Below are 19,860 nucleotides of genomic sequence, written 5' to 3' on the forward strand. Positions count from 1 at the left end.
CCTTGACTTGTGGTTGATCAGGGCATTTTTTCCAGGCATCACCCATGGCCTTCAGGGGATTGTTCCACATGTACTGTTCTCTACAGGGATATTTTCCCAGAATAATTTCCATTTTGTGGATTTCCACTGAAAACTCCCATGGGAGTTTCCACTTAAGATAATTAAAATTATATGCACTTTCTTGCTGACTGTAACATTTGTTCCTCACATATCAGACAAGAGAATGTATATAGATTTTGTATGGTTTCTTTTTCCCTGAATTTACAAAATTAAGAGGACATCTCATTCACCAAATGGTCTTCAACTGATGACTTTTGATCCAAAGCTATTCTTTGGTCTCTAAGAAATACTTTAACTACTTCAAAGCACTTCCCCAACTTTAAGGAAGACTAATATATTTAAATCATGTGGAGAAATATATTTTGTTAAAGCACATTAAGCTGGGTTGATTAACTGATGTATATTTATGGCTTTTCTAATTGACTATGAAACTTTGCATGGAAAATGCAATTCTGGAGACACAGGAAGCATTAATAATTTTTTTAAACTAACCAGACTTTGTTCAAATTCATCATTTGGTTTTTCAGGGTTTAAGAAAAAATATATCTTAATTCTAACTAAGGTTATCTATATGGAACCAATTATATACACTGTGTCTACTACCTTCATTAGAGCCTCAGACACTTGAATTGTCCTTTCAGCATCTCCCTGTCCAGTTGCTCTCAGCATCACATCAGGGCATCATGTGATGAGCGAACCTTTCTTAGATGAATAAGCCTCATTATCTAAGCTTTGAAAGGCAATGATATCTATTACACAATCAAGGAATTCCAATATATATATGTTGAGAATAGTAATAAAGGACCAAGCTGAAAGGGTTATTAGGGAACAATATTTTAAAATTCAGCATTCCAGTGGCTTTACTTCTTCATCTCTCACCTCTAGCAGTGTTCCTGAGGATAAAAAAAAAATTGTTTTTTATAAAATTGAAATGAAGCCAAGAGACATAGGAGGGAGAAATAGAACTGGCTTAGGAAGGGGCCACTTTTTACTTCTTTCTTCTTCATTTTCCTTCTTTCTTAAATAGGGAGAGTAATCTGCCCATGTAGATTTCTGATAGCCCAGTGGCCCAAACATGGGTGTGTGCACATGTGTGTTGCATGGTGGGGGAAGGCTTAATGCAGTGACGTTTCAGGCTGTACCCTGAATTCAGACTGCTTCACCTTCCTAGTCATGCTTCTTAATCTCTTTAAATCTGTTTTCCCAAATCTAGAAAGTTGGGCATTAAGTATTTCTTCATAGCCTTGTTGTGAAGACTGACTAAGGCCATGCATATGCTTGACCAGAATTAAACACTGTAAATTAGAGATGATGACCATGATCATCATGGCGGTTTGTAAACTGCCCCCCAAAAAACTGTGAATTAGTTTGCCCATTACTGTTTCTCTGCGTGTTGAATCGCACCTTCGGGAGCACCGTGAGCCTTGTTTTGCTCCCTTTACCCTCGCTGACCTGTGTGTTCCTCTGTTCTGCCCTCTCCTGTTGCCACGGATGAACTGACCTTGTATAACACCCGGCCCTCCTATGTGCTCGGGGTCTCATCCTTCTCCATTACTGTGTTATTCATTAGCCCTGCTCTTCTGTGTCACAGGCTTTTTTTTTCTTTAAAAAAAAAAAATTTACTGAAATAAAGTTGATTTACAATGTCGTGTTGAGTTCTTCTGTGCAGCAGAATGACTCAGAATGACTGAGCAGAATGACTCAGTCATGTGTCTGTGTCTGTGGATATACATATATGTTCTATGGGCTTCCCAGGTGGCGTTAGTGGTAAAGAACCAGCCTGCCAATACAGGTAGACATAAGAGAAGTGGGTTTGATCCCTGGGTCTGAAAGATCACCGGGGAAGAGGGCATGGCAACCCATTCCAGTATTCTTGCCTGGAGAACCCCATGGACAGAGCAGTCTGGTGGTCTTTAATTCATAGGGTTGCAAAGAGTCAGACATGACTTAAGTAACCTGGCATGCATGCATGTTTCACATGATGTGATATATATAAGCATTCTTTTTCATATTCTTGCCCATTGTGGTTTCTCCGCAGGATATCCAGTGCAGTTGTCTGTACCATACAGTAGGGCCTTGTTTTTGGATGCTTTAGTGCATCTGCTAATCCCAGACTCCCACTCCATCCCCCGCTTCCCCGGCAACCCCCAGTCTGTTCTCTATGTCTGTGAGTTTGTTTCTGTTTCATAGATAAGTTCATTTTTAGATAGATAAGTTCATTTAGATAGATAAGTTCATTTTTCATAGATAAGTTCATTTCATAGATAAGTTCATTAATCACATTTTGGATTCCACATATAAGTTATATTATATGGTACATGTCTTCCTCTTTCTGGCTTACTTCACTTAGTGTGATAGTTCATCCATGGTGTTGCAAATAGCATTATTTCATTCTTTTTTGTTGAGTAATATTCCATTATAGATAGATAGATAGATATACCCCACATCTTCTTTATCCATCCATTGATGGACGCTTAGGCTGTTTTTATGTCTGGGTTATTATTTGTAGCATTGCTGTGAACACAGGGGTGTGGACACCTATTCAGGTTACAGTTTTGTCAGGTCACATGCCCAGGGGCAGGATTGCTGGATCACATGGCTCGTTTGTTCCTTCTTATTAAATTTTCCCAATCACCCAAGATGTGACCCATCATAAATGAACCAACTAAACCCACTACAAAGCTTCCTTCAGCTTCCCACTATTTCTCTGTTTCCCATCACAGTGTAAATACTCAAAAAACCTCTTGAAATCCCTCCAGTGGGACGCCCATCACAACCTTCTGTTGCACGGTTAGATCATCAGTTTCCCCTCTTTGAAAGCCAGGAGTTGTTGTTTTCAGGTATCTGTTTATCTGTGTCTCAGCAGCATTTGACACAACTGTCTATTGCCTTCTGTTTGGAACTATTCTTCTCCTGGCTTCTGGGCCCACATGTTCCTAGGTTTTCTCTTGCCTTCACTGGTTGCCTTTTCATGATTTAATTGTTGTCTTCTCTCTCTGTTCTCTAGATATTGGGGAGTACCATTTCAACCCTGTGCCCTTTCTCTCCTCTAACAATAGAGTTTATTATTCTATTATTATTAAATATAAATGAATATGAATATCAATTTATGTGTCAAATATATATACACATCAGTGATAAGCATATACTGGAATCATTGTATGTTGGGGCTTCCCAGGTGGTGCTAGTGCTAAAGAACCCCCTTGCCAATACACATAGATGTAAGAGATGTGGGTTTGATCCCTGGGTCGGGAAGATCCCTTGGAGGAGGGCATGGCAACCCACTGCAGTATTCTTACCCAGAGAATCCCATGGACAGAGGAGCCTGGTGGGCTATAGTCCATAGGGTTGCAAAGAGTCAGACATGACTAAAGAGACTTAGCCTGCATGCATGAATAAGTATATGTTATAAATCATAGAATAAATAATAAAGTATTATTAAATACACACACTTTTTTCTTAATAAAATATTTTGTTTTATCTGAATCTTGAGAAATTGTGAAGTTGTTATAAGCAAGGACTTTTTAGAAAAACTTTCTCTCCTTTGTATAGAAGAAGTGGTACCGCATTTCCCTTCTCTCCTACCTCCTTTCCTTAGAAGCTTTTCTTCCAAGGTGACAGGACCCTCCAGAAATCTTCTCTGGAGTCAGGCTTGGCTGAACATCCCTCCCATCTGTCCATGTGGTGCTGACCTGTGTGTTTTGTTTTCCCCTACGTCTGCAGAGGCTTTTGCAGTCTCGATTGTTTCCTGACTCTTCTCCCTCTTTCCTTGTAGGGCACTATAGTGGATTCAGCCTCTCAGTTTATGATGAGGAACCATTCATTCTACGTCCTGCCTCATTTCTTCGCTGTTCTGCCACTTCTTTTCCTATTTCCTTTTTCTCTACTGCTTAAAACTTTTGTCCTATTTCCTTTTTCTCTATTGCTTAAAACTTTTGTTGAATTTTTACAGAATGTTTCATCTTTCCTTGATTTCAGACTCTTATTTCTTGTCTTCACTTGAGTGTGCTCTGTGTTATGGTCACTGATAAACTATGGCAGGGATGCTCTGGAAGGCATAGTCCGATGGTGACTCCCAAGCCCAAGGGAATGCCCCTATGAGAGAGGGAACATACTAGTCAATTTAAATAGTTGCCAGTAAATCATTATGGCCTGAGCCCATGTGACACTTAGGGTCTGCTTTTATCTAAGAGGATAAGAAGCAAAGAAGAGGTATAAGACTTGTACTATCTTAGATGCCTGAAGGTGTTACTGTTGTGTATACTTTTTTCTGTTTTATTTTTAGACATATTTGCGTGGATGTTATTCACATGCATTCTCTATCACATGCGTCTCAAAAAGTCCTATAAGGTTAGTAGCATAAGTCATGCTTTGCCCATTTTACAGTAATTGTGAGTTAGATGATCCCTATTTTACAGGCTTGAAACTGAAAATTGAGAAACGTGTCATCTGCCTGAATTTACTCAAAAATTGGGGGTTGAAATAAAATGTCTTCATGTCAGTGTGGCTTTCTTTTCACCTTTTTTTTTTTTTTTTTTGCTTTGGCCAGAATCTTTTTTAACACTATGATTATTCCTTTTTTGCTCTATTAGACCTGTGAGCAGCTGAGGAGAAGGGGAGGGGAGAGGGGGAGGGGATGCCGAAGGGGAGGGGAGAGGGGCAAGGGATGCGGAAAGGGAGGGGAGGGGGGAAGGGAGGGGGAAGGGGAGGGGAGGGGAGGGGAGGGGGGAAGGGATGCAGAAGGGGAGGGGAGAGGGACACGGGATGGGGAAGGGGAGGGGAGAGGGGCACGGGATGGGGAAGAGGAGGGGAGGGGGGCACGGGATGCGGAAGGGGAGGAGAGTGAGGGCACGGGATGCGGAAGGGGAGGAGAGGGGGAAGGGATGGGGAAGGGGAGGGGAGAGGGGCACGGGATGGGGAAGGGGAGGGGAGGGGGGCACGGGATGGGGAAGGGGAGGGGAGGGGGGCACAGGATGGGGAAGGGGAGGGGAGGGGGGCATGGGATGCGGAAGGGGAGGAGAGTGAGGGAAGGGATGCCGAAGGGGAGGGGAGAGGGGGAAGGGATGGGGAAGGGGATGGGAGAGGGGGAGGGGATGGGGAAGGGGAGGGGAGAGGAGGCACGGGATATGGAAGGGGAGGGAGCAGGAGGCTGGAGGGATGAGTGATGGTTTGCATTGGTTGTGCCACGCGAGTGGACTCATTATCTTACTTCTCCATGTGTACCTGTAAGATGTTTCTGCCATATCTCAGAAACAAAGGCTTTAAGAAAGAACAAAAAAAAAAAAAAAAAAAAAAAAAAAAAAACACTTTTGAGAAGGAAGGGGTTGTTCACTTTAGATCTTAGTTCAGCAAACTTTTAAATTGCAAAATCTTTGCAATGAAAAACTTTTGGGCATGTAGTCTCATATATGTATGAATTATACACTGTGCTACTGAAGATAGGATTATATACATTAAAAACACAGACACATGGAAATTTTAAAAGAATGAGAGTTTAAAAATATTAGTTTTCATATTCTCTCGCAAAGACGTCATCTCAGCCTAACTTTGGAGACTGTGACTCTCAGTCAACCTATCAGAATGACATTCTCATCAAAGGCATGTTCATCAGTCATAAAAGGGTTGGAGGCAACCTGGAGAAAATGGGACTATTTTACTGCAAATCTTGGATTCTCTTTGATCCTAATCTCTTGTAAACTAAGTGGAAACCAAGAGTGTGACTCCTGAAAATAATTATTTTAATGGAATTTTCTTGGAGGACACGAGTATTTACTATATTTTAGAAAATGGAAGTATTTTATATATTCAGTAAATTATCATGAATCATCATTAAGTCATCAGCTAGGACGGAGTAGGTTATGCTGCAATGACAAATCCCAAATGCTGATGCCTTAAAAAAAAAGATTTATTGTTTATTAAATTAAACTAAGTTCTTAGCAGACTCAGGCTAACAGAAGTTTCACTCTCTAGATTATAACTAATTATGCTACCAGGTCCCTGGAGAATCAAAGAGCTGATCTTAAACAACTTCCATTCATCGTTGTTTAGCCAGAGCAAATTTTGTAAACCACACCAACTTCAAGTGTCAGAGAAGTGTGATTTCCCCATATGCTTAGAAGTAGAGACATATAAATATTGATGAATAAATTATCACATCTACTAAGATAAAATAGGAGTTTAACAATGGATGCTTTTCTCAAGGAGATTGGGGTCTAATAAAGCACATGACCCATACAAAGAACTATTTTAAGAGAGATTATTAGCATTATGTGATAAAGATGAGAGCTGAATAAAACTCAAGGAGTTTAGTGAAAAGTTAAAAATTCAATAGGCTTTGTGAGTGAAGCTGTAAACAGAAGGTTAACCACAGCTACAGACTTATAGGGGCTATTTTTTTTTTCAATTTAAGAAACCTCTAACTTAGGTATGCTGTGGTTCCTTAGTGTGGGTATGTTGTCAACAAGACTGTAATGAACATCTCTGTGTATTCAGTTCAGGTCAGTCACTCAGTCGTGTCTGACTCTTTGCGACCCCATGAATTGCAGCATGCGAAGCCTCCCTGTCCATCACCAACTCCCGGAGTTTACTCAAACTCATGTCCATCAAGTTGGTGATGCCATCCAGCCATCTCATCCTCTGTCATCCCCTTCGCCTCCTGCCCCCAACCCCTCCCAGCATCAGGGTCTTCTCCAATGAGTCAATTCTTCACAGCAGGTGGCCAAAGTATTGGAGTTTCAGCTTCAACATCAGTCCTTCCAATGAACACCCAGGACTGATCTCCTTTAGGATGGACTGGTTGGATCTCCTTGCCGTCTTCTCCAACACCACAGTTCAAAAGGATCAATTCTTTGGTGCTCAGCTTTCTTTATAGTCCAACTATCACATCCATACATCACTACTGGAAAAACCGTAGCCTTGACTAGACGGACCTTTGTCAGTAAAGTAACGTCTCCGCTTTTTAATATGCTGTCTAGGTTGGTCATAACTTTTCTTCCAAGGAGTAAAAGTCTTTGAATTTCATGGCGGCAATCACCATCTGCAGTGATTTTGGAGTCCCCCCCAAATAAAGTCTGACACTGCTTCCACTGTTTCCACTGTTTCCCCATCTATTTGCCATTAAGTGATGGGACTGGATGCCATGATCTTAGTTTTCTGAATGTTGAGCTTTAAGCCAACTTTTTCACTCTCCTCTTTCACTTTCATCAAGAGGCTCTTTAGTTCTTCTTCACTTTCTGCCATAAGGGTGGTGTCATCTGCATATCTGAGGTTGTTGCTATTTCTCCCAGCAATCTTGATTCCAGCTTGTGCTTCCTTCAGCCCAGCATTTCTCATGATGTACTCTGCATATAAGTAAAAGAAGCAGGGTGACAATATACAGCTTTGAGGTGCTCTTTTTCCTATTTGGAACTAGTGTATTTTTCCATTTCCAGTTCTAACTGTTGCTTCTTGATCTGCATACAGGTTTCTCAAGAGGCAGGTCAGGTGGTCTGGTATTCCCATCTCTTGAAGAATTTTCCATAGTTTGTTGTGGTCCACACAGTCAAAGGCTTTGGCATCGTCAATAAAGCAGAAGTAGATGTTTTTCTGGGACTCTCTTTTTCGATGATCCAGCGGATATTGGCAATTTGATCTTTGGTTCCTCTGCCTTTTCTAAAACCAGCTTGAACATCTGGAAGTTCACGGTTCACATACTGTTGAGCCTGGCTTGGAGAATTTTGAGCATTACTTTGCTAGCGTGTGAGATGAGTGCAATTGTGCGGTAGTTTGAACAGTCTTTGGCACTGCCTTTCTTTGGGATTGGAATGAAAACTGACCTTTTTCAGTCCTGTGGCCACTGCTGAGTTTTCCAAATTTGCTGACAGATTGACTGTAGCACTTTCACAGCATCATCTTTGAGGATCTGAAGTAGCTCAACTGGAATTTCATCACCTCCACTAGCTTTGTTTGTAGTGATGCTTCCTAAGGCTCTCTTGACTTCACACACCAGGATGTCTGGCTCTAAGTGGGTGATAACACCATTGTGATTATCTGGATCATGAAGATCTTTTTGTACAGTTCTTCTGTGTATTCTTGCCACCTCTTCTTAATATCTTCTGCTTCTGTTAGGTCCACACCATTTCTGTCCTTTATTGAGCCTATCTCTGCATGAAATGTTCCCTTGGTATCTCTAATTTTCTTGAAGAGATGTCTAGTCTTCCCCATTCTATTGTTTTCCTCTTTTTTTTAAATTTATTTTTATTAGAGGCTAATTACAATATTCTAGTGGTCTTTGCCATACGTTGACATGAATACAGAGTGAAGTAAGCCATAAAGATAAACACCAATACAGTATCCTAATGCATATATATGGAATTTTAAAAGATGGTTACAATAACCCTATATGCAGGACAGAAAAAGAGACACAGATGTATTGTTTTCCTCTATTTCTTTGCACTGATCATGGAGGAAGGCTTTCTTATATCTCCTTGCTATTCTTTGGAACTCTGCATTCAAATGGGGACATCTTTCCTTTTCTTCTTTGCCTTTCACTTCTCTTCTTTTCTCAGCTATTTGTAAGGCCTCCTCAGACAGCCATTTTTCCTTTTTTCATTTCTTTTTCTTGGGGATGGTCTTGATCACTGCCTCCTGTACATTGTCACGAACCTCCGTCCATAGTTCTTCAGACTATCAGATCTAATCCTTTGAATCTATTTGTGACTTCCACTGTATAATCTTGGAAATAATGTTTCTTCTCTGCAATTTGATTTTACTCATATGCATTTTTTTCTTTTGGGCTGTTCATCTTTTTTTAAGAATGATTTTTATATGCATGTCATAAATTCTGTAAAAACAATTTTCCTGGATTATATTATGTCTTTTAATTTGTTTTTTTTTTAGAATTTTAGTCATACAGAAATTTAAAATATGTGTATATATAATATATGTATATGTACACATGTATAAGTTTTACTTCTTATCTCCTATATTTGTATCTGTATAGAAAGATTCAGCATTCTAACATTTTGAATATAATTACTTATGATTTAATTTTTTGAATTTCTATTATTTTATGTTTTAATCTTAAAATTTTTGGTATTTGGAGTAAAGTTAGATGAGTATTCATATTTTTACTTTTCTTTTTCTAAAAGAATAGCCAATTACTGCAACAGTATTTATGAAATTTCACTTTTTTCCCCATTTATTTTAAAAACCATCTCTATTCCTAAATTTCCATTTTCCTTTGGTTCCAGTGTTTTTGGCTTTCCACTCTGTTCCACTTATCTGTCTACATCTTCTCCAAGGCCAAATTGTTTAATTATTGTCACTTCATAATGTTATTTAATACTGGCAGGCCTAGTACTTCTTCATTACTCTTTATGATCAAAATTTTCCTGGCTATTCTTACATGCTTATTTTTCCAGATAAAGTCCTGTATCTTTTTTTTTCAACTTTTAAGAGGTTTCTATTTCTATTTTAATGAGGATTCCTTTGAATTTATGGATTAATTTTAGAGGCACTAACATCACTTCAATACTGAGCATTCCTATTCAGGATTGTGATTTACCTTTCTTTTCATTTCAATCTTAAAACTCAATGGAATAATATTATAATTTTATTTTGTATTGGTTCTCAACATTACCTAAGTTTATATGTAGGACTTTTTTTTCATTTACCTTTATTAGTTTGAGGCTAATTACTTTACAATATTGTAGTGGTTTTTGTCATACATTGACATGAATCAGCCATGGATTTACATGTATTCCCCATCCCAATCCCCCCTCTCACCTCCCTCTCTACCTGATCCATCTGGGTCTTCCCAGTGCACCAGGCCCCAGCACTTGTCTCATGAATCCAACCTGGGCTGATGATCTGTTTCACCCTAAATAATATACATGTTTCGATGCTGTTCTCTCGAACATCCCACCCTCGCCTTCTCCCACAGAGCCCAAAAGTCTGTTCTGTATATCTGTGTCTCTTTTTCTGTTTTGCATATAGGGTTATCATTACCATCTTTCTAAATTCCATACATGTGTTAGTATACTGTAATGGTCTTTATCTTTCTGGCTTACTTCACTCTGTATAATGGTCTCCAGTTTCATCCATCTCATTAGAACTGATTCAAATGAATTCTTTTTAATGGGTGAGTAATATTCCATGGTGTATATGTACCACAACTTCCTTATCCATTCGTCTGCTGATGGGCATCTAGGTTGCTTCCATGTCCTGGCTATTATAAACAGTGCTGCGATGAACATTGGGATGCACGTGTCTCTTTCAGATCTGGTTTCCTCGGTGTGTAGGCCCAGCAGTGGGATTGCTGGGTCATATGTCAGTTTGATTTCCAGTTTTTTAAGAAGTCTCCACACTATTCTCCATAGCAGCTGTACTAGTTTGCATTCCCACCAACAGTGTAAGTGGGTTCCCTTTTCTCCACACCCTCTCCAGCATTTAATGCTTTTAGACTTTTGGATAGCAGCCATTCTGACTGGCATGTAATGGTACCTCATTGTGGCTTTGATTTGCATTTCTCTGATAATGAGTGATGTTGAGCATCTTTTCATGTATTTGTTAGCCATCTGTATGTCTTCTTTGGAGAAATGTCTGTTTAGTTCTTTGGCCCATTTTTTGATTGGGTCATTTATTTTTCTGGAATTGAGTTTCAGGAGTATATTTTTGAGATTAATCCTTTGTCTGTTGCTTCATTTGCTATTATTTTCTCCCAATCTGAGGGCTGTCTTCTCACCTTGCTTATAGTTTCCTTTGTTGTGCAAAAGCTTTTAAGTTTAATTAGGTCCCATTTGTTTATTTTTTATTTTATTTCCAATATTCTGGGAGATGGGTCATAGAGGATCCTGCTGTGATTTATGTCAGAGAGTGTTTTGCCTATGTTCTCCTCTAGGGGTTTTATAGTTTCTGGTCTTACATTTAGATCTTTAATCCATTTTGAGTTTATTTTTGTGTATGGTGTTAGAAAGTGTTCTAATTTCATTCTTTTACAAGTGGTTGACCAGTTTTCCCAGCATCACTTGTTAAAGAGGTTGTCTTTTTCCATTGTATATCCTTGCCTCCTTTGTCAAAGATAAGGTGTCCATAGGTTCGTGGATTTATCTCTGGGCTTTCTATTCTGTTCCATTGATCTATATTTCTGTCTTTGTGCCAGTACCATACTGTCTTGATGACTGTAGCTTTGTAGTATAGTCTGAAGGCAGGCAGGTTGATTCCTCCAGTTCCATTCTTCTTCCTCAAGATTACTTTGGCTATTCGAGGTTTTTTGTATTTCCATACAAATTGTGAAATTATTTGTTCTAGTTCTGTGAAAAGTACCGTTTGTAGCTTGATAGGGATTGCATTGAATCTATAGATTGCTTTGGTTAGTATAGCCATTTTGACAATACTGATTCTTCCAATTCATGAACACGGTATGTTTCTCCATCTGTTTGTGTCCTCTTTGATTTCTTTCATCAGTGTTTTATAGTTTTCTATGTATAGGTCTTTTGTTTCTTTAGGTAGATATACTCCTAAGTATTTTATTCTTTCTGTTGCAATGGTGAATAGTATTGTTTCCTTAATTTCTGTTTCTGTTTTCTCATTGTTAGTGTATAGGAATGCAAGAGATTTCTGTGTGTTAATTTTATATCCTGCCACTTTACTATATTTATTGAATAGCTCTAGTAATTTTCTGGTAGAGTCTTTAGGGTTTTCTATGTAGAGGATCATGTCATCTGCAAACAGTGAGAGTTTCACTTCTTCTTTTCCTATCTGAATTCCTTTAACTTCTTTTTCTGCTCTGATTGCTGTGGCCAACACTTCCAAAACTATGTTGAATAGTAGTGGTGAGAGTGGGCACCCTTGTCTTGTTCCTGATTTTAGAGGAAATGCTTTCAATTTTTCACCATTGAGGCTAATGCTTTCTGTGGGTTTGTCATATATAGCTTTTATTATGTTGATGTATTTTCCTTCTATTCCTGCTTTCTGGAGAGTTTTAATCATAAATGGATGTTGAATTTTGTCAAAGGCTTTTTCTGCATCTATTGAGATAATCATATGGTTTTTATCTTTCAATTTGTTAATGTGGTGTATTACATTGATTGATTTGCGGATATTAAAGAATCCTTGCATTCCTGGGATAAAGCCCACTTGGTCTTGTTGTATGATTTTTTTAATATGTTGTTGGATTCTGTCTGCTAGAATTTTGTTAAGGATTTTTGCATCTATGTTCATCAGTGATATTGGCCTGTAGTTTTCTTTTTTTGTGGCATCTTTGTCTGATGTTGGATTTATGGTGATGGTGGCCTCATAGAATGAGTTTGGGAGTTTACCTTCTTCTGCAATTTTCTGGAAGAGTTTGAGTAAGATAGGTGTTAGCTCTTCTCTAAATTTTTGGTAGAATTCAGCTGTGAAGCCATCTGGTCCTGGGCTTTTGCTTGCTGGAAGATTTCTGATTACAGTTTCGATTTCCTTGCTTGTGATGGTTCTGTTAAGATCTTCTATTTCTTCCTGGTTCAGTTTTGGAAAGTTATACTTCTCTAAGAATTTGTCCATTTCTTCCAAGTTGTCCATTTTATTGGCATAGAGCTGCTGGTGGTAGTCTCTTATGATCCTTTGGATTTCAGTGTTGTCTGTTGTGATCTCTCCATTTTCATTTCTAATTTTGTTAATTTGGTTCTTCTCCCTTTGTTTGTTAATGAGTCTTGCTAATGGTTTGTCAATTTTGTTTATTTTTTCAAAAAACCAGCTTTTAGCTTTGTTGATTTTTGCTATGGTCTCTTTAGTTTCTTTTGCATTTATTTCTGCCCTAATTTTTAAGATTTCTTTCCTTCTTCTAACCCTGGGGTTCTTCATTTCTTCCTTCTCTAGTTGCTTTAGGTGTAGAGTTAGGTTATTTATTTGACTTTTTTCTTGTTTCTTGAGGTAAGCCTGTAATACTATGAACCTTCCCCTTAGCACTGCTTTTACAGTGTCCCATAGGTTTTGGGTTGTTGTGTTTTCATTTTCATTCGTTTCTATGCATATTTTGATTTCTTTTTTGATTTCTTCTATGATTTGTTGGTTATTCAGAAGCATGTTATTTAGCCTCCATATGTTTGAATTTTTAATAATTTTTTTCCTGTAATTGAGATCTAATCTTACTGCACTGTGGTCAGAAAAGATGACTGGAATGATTTCAATTTTTTTGAATTTACCAAGACTAGATTTATGGCCCAGAATGTGATCTATTCTGAGAAGGTTCCGTGTGCACTTGAGAAAAAGGTGAAGTTGATTGTTTTGGGGTGAAATGTCCTATAGATATCAATTAGGTTTAGCTGGTCCACTGTGTCATTTAAGGTTTGTGTTTCCTTTTTAATTTTCTGTTTAGTTGATCTATCCATAGTTGTGAGTGTGATATTAAAGTCTCCCACTATTATTATGTTAGTATTAATTTCCTCTTTCATCCTCATTAGCGTTTGCCTTGCATATTGCGGTGCTCCTGTGTTGGGTGCACATACATTTATAATTGTTATATCTTCTTCTTGGATTGATCCTTTGATCATTATGTAGTGTCCTTCTTTGTCTCTTTTCACAGCATTTATTTGAAAGTGTATTTTATCTGATATGAGTATTGTGACTCCTGCTTTCTTTTGGTCTCCGGTTGCGTGAAATATTTTTTTTCCCGCCCCTTCACTTTTAGTCTGTATGTGTCCCTTGTTTTGAGGTGGGTCTTTTGTAGACAGCATATATAGGGGTCTTGTTTTTGTATCCATTCAGCCAGTCTTTGTCTTTTGGTTGGGGCATTCAACGCATTTACATTTAAGGTAATTATTGATAGGTATGGTCCCATTGCCATTTACTTTGTTGTTTTGGGTTCACGTTTATACAACCTTTCTGTGTTTCCTGTCTAGAGACGATCCTGTAGCATTTGTTGAAGAGCTGATTTGGTGGTGCTGAATTCTCTCAGCTTTTGCTTGTCTGTAAAGCTTTTGAATTCTCCTTCATATCTGAATGAGATCCTTGCTGGGTACAGTAATCTAGGTTGTAGGTTATTCTCTTTCACTACTTTCAGTATGTCCTGCCATTCCCTTCTGGCCTGAAGGGTTTCTATTGATAGATCAGCTGTTATCCTTATGGGAATCCCTTTGTGTGTTATTTGTTGTTTCTCCCTTGCTGCTTTTAATATTTGTTCTTTGTGTTTGATCTTTGTTAATTTGATTAATATGTGTCTTGGGGTGTTTCGCCTTGGGTTTATCCTGTTTGGGACTCTCTGGGTTTCTTGGATCTGTGTAACTATTTATTTCCTTTATCTTTATCTTTATCATTATTTCCTTTTATCTTCTACCTCACTTATCCTATCTTCTGTCTCCATTATTCTACTCTTGGTTCCCTCCAGAGTGTTTTTGATCTCACTTATTGCATTACTCATTTTTAATTGACTCTTTTTTATTTCTTCTATGTCCTTGTTAAACATTTCTTGCATATTCTCAATCATTGTCTCCAGGCTATTTATCTGTAACTCCATTTTGTTTCCAAGATTTTGGATCATTTTTATTATCATTACTCTAAATTCTTTTTCAGATAGATTCCCTATCTCCTCCTCTTTTGTTTGACTTGGTCGGCATTTTTCATGTTCCTTTACTTGTTGGGTATTTCTCTACCTTTTCATCTTGTTTAGAATGCTGTGTCTGGAGTGGGCTTTCTGAATTCTGGTGGTTTGTGGTTCCTTTTTATTGTGGAGTTTTTTGTCTCTTTTGGTCCTATGATAAGTGAAACATTTTCTTTAACATATTTTTGTATTGATTATTGCTTATACATATAAAAACTGCTTTGTATGTTAATTTTTAGAACAACAATTAACTGATTTCTCTCATCAGTTGTTTCAAGGTAATAGGTGTATTGGCAAATAGATGTATAATCATAAATAAATATATTTTGTACTCTTCTTTCCAGATTTCACCTCTTTTATTTTTATATTTTGCCTTAATTCATGGGCTAGTAAAAACTGGCAGAAAAACATTAAAAGTATTGGTGATAGGGCAACTTTGTTTTAAAGTTTTGCACAGTTGTAGTCTCTTTTAGTACAGATTTGTGGTTCTTTTGGTAGAATAATTCTCTCAACAGCAAATATTTATTTGTAATTTTTTATTGTTGACTTGTGATTCCAGCCTGTAGCATCATCCACAATTTCATTTTAGTCACGGCCCTTTCTGCATTCACTGATTAGTTATTAATAAGTAGTAGTTTCTTCTTATGAAACCATCATGTCCAGCTTGAGAGAATGTTTTGATGCAACTTTTACTAATTTAGAGTATCTGGGAATAGTTTTTCATGTTTATGGGGTTCTCAAGGCAAGAATACTGAGGTGGTTTGCCACTCCCTTCTCCAGTGGACCACATTTTGTCAGAACTCTCCACCATGACTCATCTGTCTTGGGTGACCCTACACAGCATGGCTCATAGTTTCAATGAGTTAGACAAGGCTGTGGTCCATGTGACCAGATTGGTTAGTTTCCTGTGATTGTGGTTTTCAGTCTGTCTGCCCTCTGATGGAGAAGAATGAGAGGCTTATGGAAGCTTCCTAATGGGAGAGAGACTGAGGGGGAATTTGGGTCTTTTTCTGATGGGCAGGACCATGTTCAGTAAATCTTTAATCCAATTTTGTATTGATGAGTGGGGCTGTGTTCCCTCCCTGTTATTTACCAGGGCCAAACCAGGGCCTAGTGGTGGAGGTAATGAAGATAATGGTGACCCCCTCCAAAAGGTCCCATGCATGCATTGCTACACTCAGTGCCCCCAGCCTTGCAGCAGGCCACCATCAACCCATGCCTCCACTGGAGACTCCTGGACACTCACGGGCAACTCTGGGTCAGTCTCCTGTGGGTTCACTGCTCATTTCTCCTGGGTCCTGGTGTGCACAAAGCTGGGCAAAGGCTAATAGAGTTTTGCCAAGAGAATGCATTAGTCATAACAAATACCCTCTCCCAATAACAAAAGAGAAGACTCTACGTATGGACATCACCAGATGGTCAATATCAAAATCAGATTGATTATATTCTTTTCAGCCAATGATGGAGAAGTTCTGTACAGTCAGCAAAAACAAGACTGGGAGCTGACTGTGGCACAGACCACAAACTCCTTATTGCCAAATTCGGACTTAAATCAAAGAAAGTGGGGAAAACCACTAGACCATTCAGGTATGACCTAAATCAAATCCCTTACAATTGTACAGTGGAAATGACAAATAGATTCAAGGGATTAGATTTGACAGACAGAGTGCCTGAGGAACTATGGACAGGTTCATGACATTGTACAGGAAGCAGGGATCACCACCATTCCCAAGAAAAAGAAAAGCAAAAAGGCAAAATGGCTGTCTGAGGAGGCCTTACAAATAGCTGTGAAGAGAAGAAAAATGAAAGACAAAGGAAAAAAGGAAAGATATACCCATTTGAATGCAGAGTTCCAAAGAATAGCATAGAGAGATAAGAAAGCCTTCCTCAGTGATCATTGCAAAGAAATAGAGGAAAACAATAGAATGGGAAAGAATAGAGATCTCTTCAAGAAAATTAGATATACCAAGAGATATATTTCATGCAAAGATGGACTCAATAAAAGACAGAAATGGTATGGACCTAACAGATGCAGAAGATATTAAGAAGAGGTGGCAAGAACACACAGAAGAACTATACAGAAAAGATCTTCATAAACCAGATAACCACGATGGTGTGATCACTCACCTAGAGCCGGACATCCTGGAATGCAAAGTCAAGAGGGCCTTAGGAAGTATCACTACAAACAAAGTTAGTGGAGGTGATGGAATTCCAGTTGCACTATTTCAAATCCTAAAAGATGATGCTGTGAAAGTACTATAGTCGATATGCCAGCGAATTTGGAAAACTCAGCAGTGGCCACAGGACTGGAAAAGGTCAGTTTTCGTTCCAATCCCAAAGAAAGGCAATGTCAAAGACTGTTCAAACTACTGCACACTAGCAAAATAATGCCCAGAATTCTCCACACCAGGCTTCAACAGTATGTGAACCGTGAACTTCCAGATGTTCAAGCTGGTTTTAGAAAAGGCAGAGGAACCAGAGATCATATTGCCAATATCCACTGGATCATCAAAAAAGTGAGAGAGTTCCAGAAAAACATCTACTTCTGCTTTATTGACTATGTCAAAACCTTTGACTGTGTGGACCACAACAAACTGTGGAAAATTCTTCAAGAGATGGGAATACCAGACCACCTGACCTTCCTCCTAAGAAATCTGTATGCAGGTCAAGAAGCAACAATTAGAACTGGACATGGAGCAGCAGACTGTTCCCAAATCAGGAAAGAAGTACGTCAAGGCTATATATTGTCACCGGCTTGTTTAACTTATATGCAGAGTACATCATGAAAAACGCTGGGCTGGATGAAGGACAAGCTGGAGTCATGATTGCCAGGAGAAATATCAATAACTTAAGATAGGCAGATGACACCACCCTTATGGCTGAAAGTGAAGAACTGAAGAGACTCTTGCTGAAAGTGAAAGAGGAGAGTGAAAAAGTTGGCTTAAAGCTCAACATTCAGAAAACTAAGATCATGGCATCTGGTCTCATCACTTCATGGTGAATACAAGGGGACACAGTGGAAACAGTGAGATACTTTGTTTTTTGGGGCTCCAAAATCACTGGAGATGGTGACTGCACCCATGAAATTGAAGGCTTCCTCCTTGGAGCAAGTTATGACCAACAGAGATAGCATATTAAAAAGCAGAGACATTGCTTTGCCGACAAAGGTCCATGTAGTCAAAGCTACGGGTTTTCCAATAGTCTTGTATTGATGTGAGTTGGACTCTGAAGAAAGCTGAGCGCCGAAGAATTGATGCTTTTGAACAGTGGTGTTGGAGAAGACTCTTGAGAGTCCCTTGAACTGTAAGGAGATCCAACCAGTCCATCCTAAAAGAAATCAGCCCTGAATATTCATTGGAAGGACTGATGCTGAACCTGAAACTCCAATACAGCTGATGCGAAGAACTGACTCATTGGAAAAGACCCTGATACTGGGAAAGATTGAGGGCAGGAGGAGAAGGGGACAACAGAGGATGAGATGGTTGGATGGCATCACTGACTCAATGGACATGAGTTTGAGTAAGTTCCTGAAGTTGGTGATGGACAGGGAGGCCTGGTGTGCCGTAGTCCATGGGGTTGCGAAGAGTCAGACACGACTGAGCGACTGAACTGAACTGAACTGAACTGACTGAACTGAGAATGGCTTTTAGGGCCACAAACTTGAGTTGCTTCTTCTCAGAGGCTGTGTGTTGACTGAACTTCTTAAAGGTCTTCTCCAATTTCATTATTTGCCTATTAGAGATGGGAGTGAAAAGGTGTATTCTCCCCATCCCAGTATTTTTAGACTTGGTCTGTTCTTTTCATTGCAGCTTGCAAACTGGCTGATTCTTTTCTGAACTGATCTCTTTTTAGTCCCCTTTTCAAGTGCAGCCAATACCATTGATTCATGATACTGTCATTCTGTTTTTTGGTCTTTAGCTAAGTTCATTGGATGCATTCTTTGCCTTAGCAGTTTATTACAAGCCAAGTTTTCACTAAATATTCACTGTATTACATAAATCACTGTATTTCCAACCTCCAACAATTATTTTTCACTATCCACTACCTAGCCTCAGAGCCACTGCCACATTTATTTTTTTAATATTATTGTTTTGCAGCCTCTTTTTCCTAGTAGATAAATTTCTGTTAATCAACTTAGGCTCACCTGTCCTGCAGTAACTGATGACTCAATGCTCAATGGCCAGCCCAGCAGCGTTTTTCTTTCACTTTACAGAACCATTGTAGATAGACATTGGCTTACTTTTACAACTTCTTTACCACCTATTGCTTTTAAACCTTGGACAGTACTTGGCTGAGTATATAGGGTTTGAGTTGCACTTTCTTGTGTTTTGTATTTTGTAGATATGGCCTCAGTAGTCTCCAAGCATTTTACTGTTTCTCTGCCCCTCCCCTTTTCATTGCTGGATATTAATATGGATGCTGTGCCTTTTAATTTTACTTAAAAATCTTGCTTATGCACGTGAGGGTGGTTTTGTTCAGATTTTATGTTTTCTTGGTTCCAGTGTGGGTTAATTTTCCTGGTCTTCTCTCTTCATCCAAGGTTGGTTTATCTTATCTCCAGGAAAACATCACCAGTTTGAAGATGGTGTCTTCTATAAGTAGTCAGAGAATGGAATTCTTAGGTGGGACTAGGTTCATGCTTAAAGGGAGTTCAGTTTACCCTTCTTTTTGTACTTTTATTAAGTACTCATTACCCAGCTAAATTCCATCTTATCAAGAGTGTATCTTTGTCTACCTGGCCTTCAACTCCTGTCTCAATTCAGACAGGTGGTTCTCTCACCTTTAACTTAGTGCTAGGAACTGAAAAACGGAGCAGTAAGGTAACCATGTGATTTGGTGACTTGGAATTTAGGGTGGAAAGAGTTGCCTTTCAAGGGTTCTATGCCTTGAATAGCTGTCAACTCTTTAAAACGTGTGAATAAACAACCTTCAGTAAAATTGAGATTTTTTAAGAATAACATTTATCATAGATAACTGGTCACATCCTCTTCTCTCTCTACCAGACAGCTAAGGAAATCATAAGTTTTTTGTGTGCAGTGTCTTAATTTGCTTAAATAAATGTGAATTAACCTAAATCTTGCTGAGTGAGCCATTGGGCTTCTCTTGAAACTGTGTCTTGGCAATTAAGATTTTTGAAGCTAAGGCAATAGCACTAAGTCCCACAGAAATAAGTATTAAAATTATGTCACCAAATACCAAGCTGTTGTGATTTTCTCCATCTCTCCTCTTCTGGAGATCATGTA

General features: G+C 38.8%; 1 protein-coding gene across 2 annotated transcripts in view; it reads left to right on the forward strand.

The window, feature by feature from the left end:
- COL21A1 (collagen type XXI alpha 1 chain) overlaps positions 1–19,860 on the forward strand; it is a 213,473-nt gene that overhangs the window by 120,709 nt on the left and 72,904 nt on the right. The gene's annotated exons all lie outside the window — the stretch shown is intronic.

This window comes from Muntiacus reevesi, chromosome 20, assembly GCF_963930625.1.
Source record: "Muntiacus reevesi chromosome 20, mMunRee1.1, whole genome shotgun sequence".
Classification (NCBI taxonomy): domain Eukaryota; kingdom Metazoa; phylum Chordata; class Mammalia; order Artiodactyla; family Cervidae; genus Muntiacus; species Muntiacus reevesi.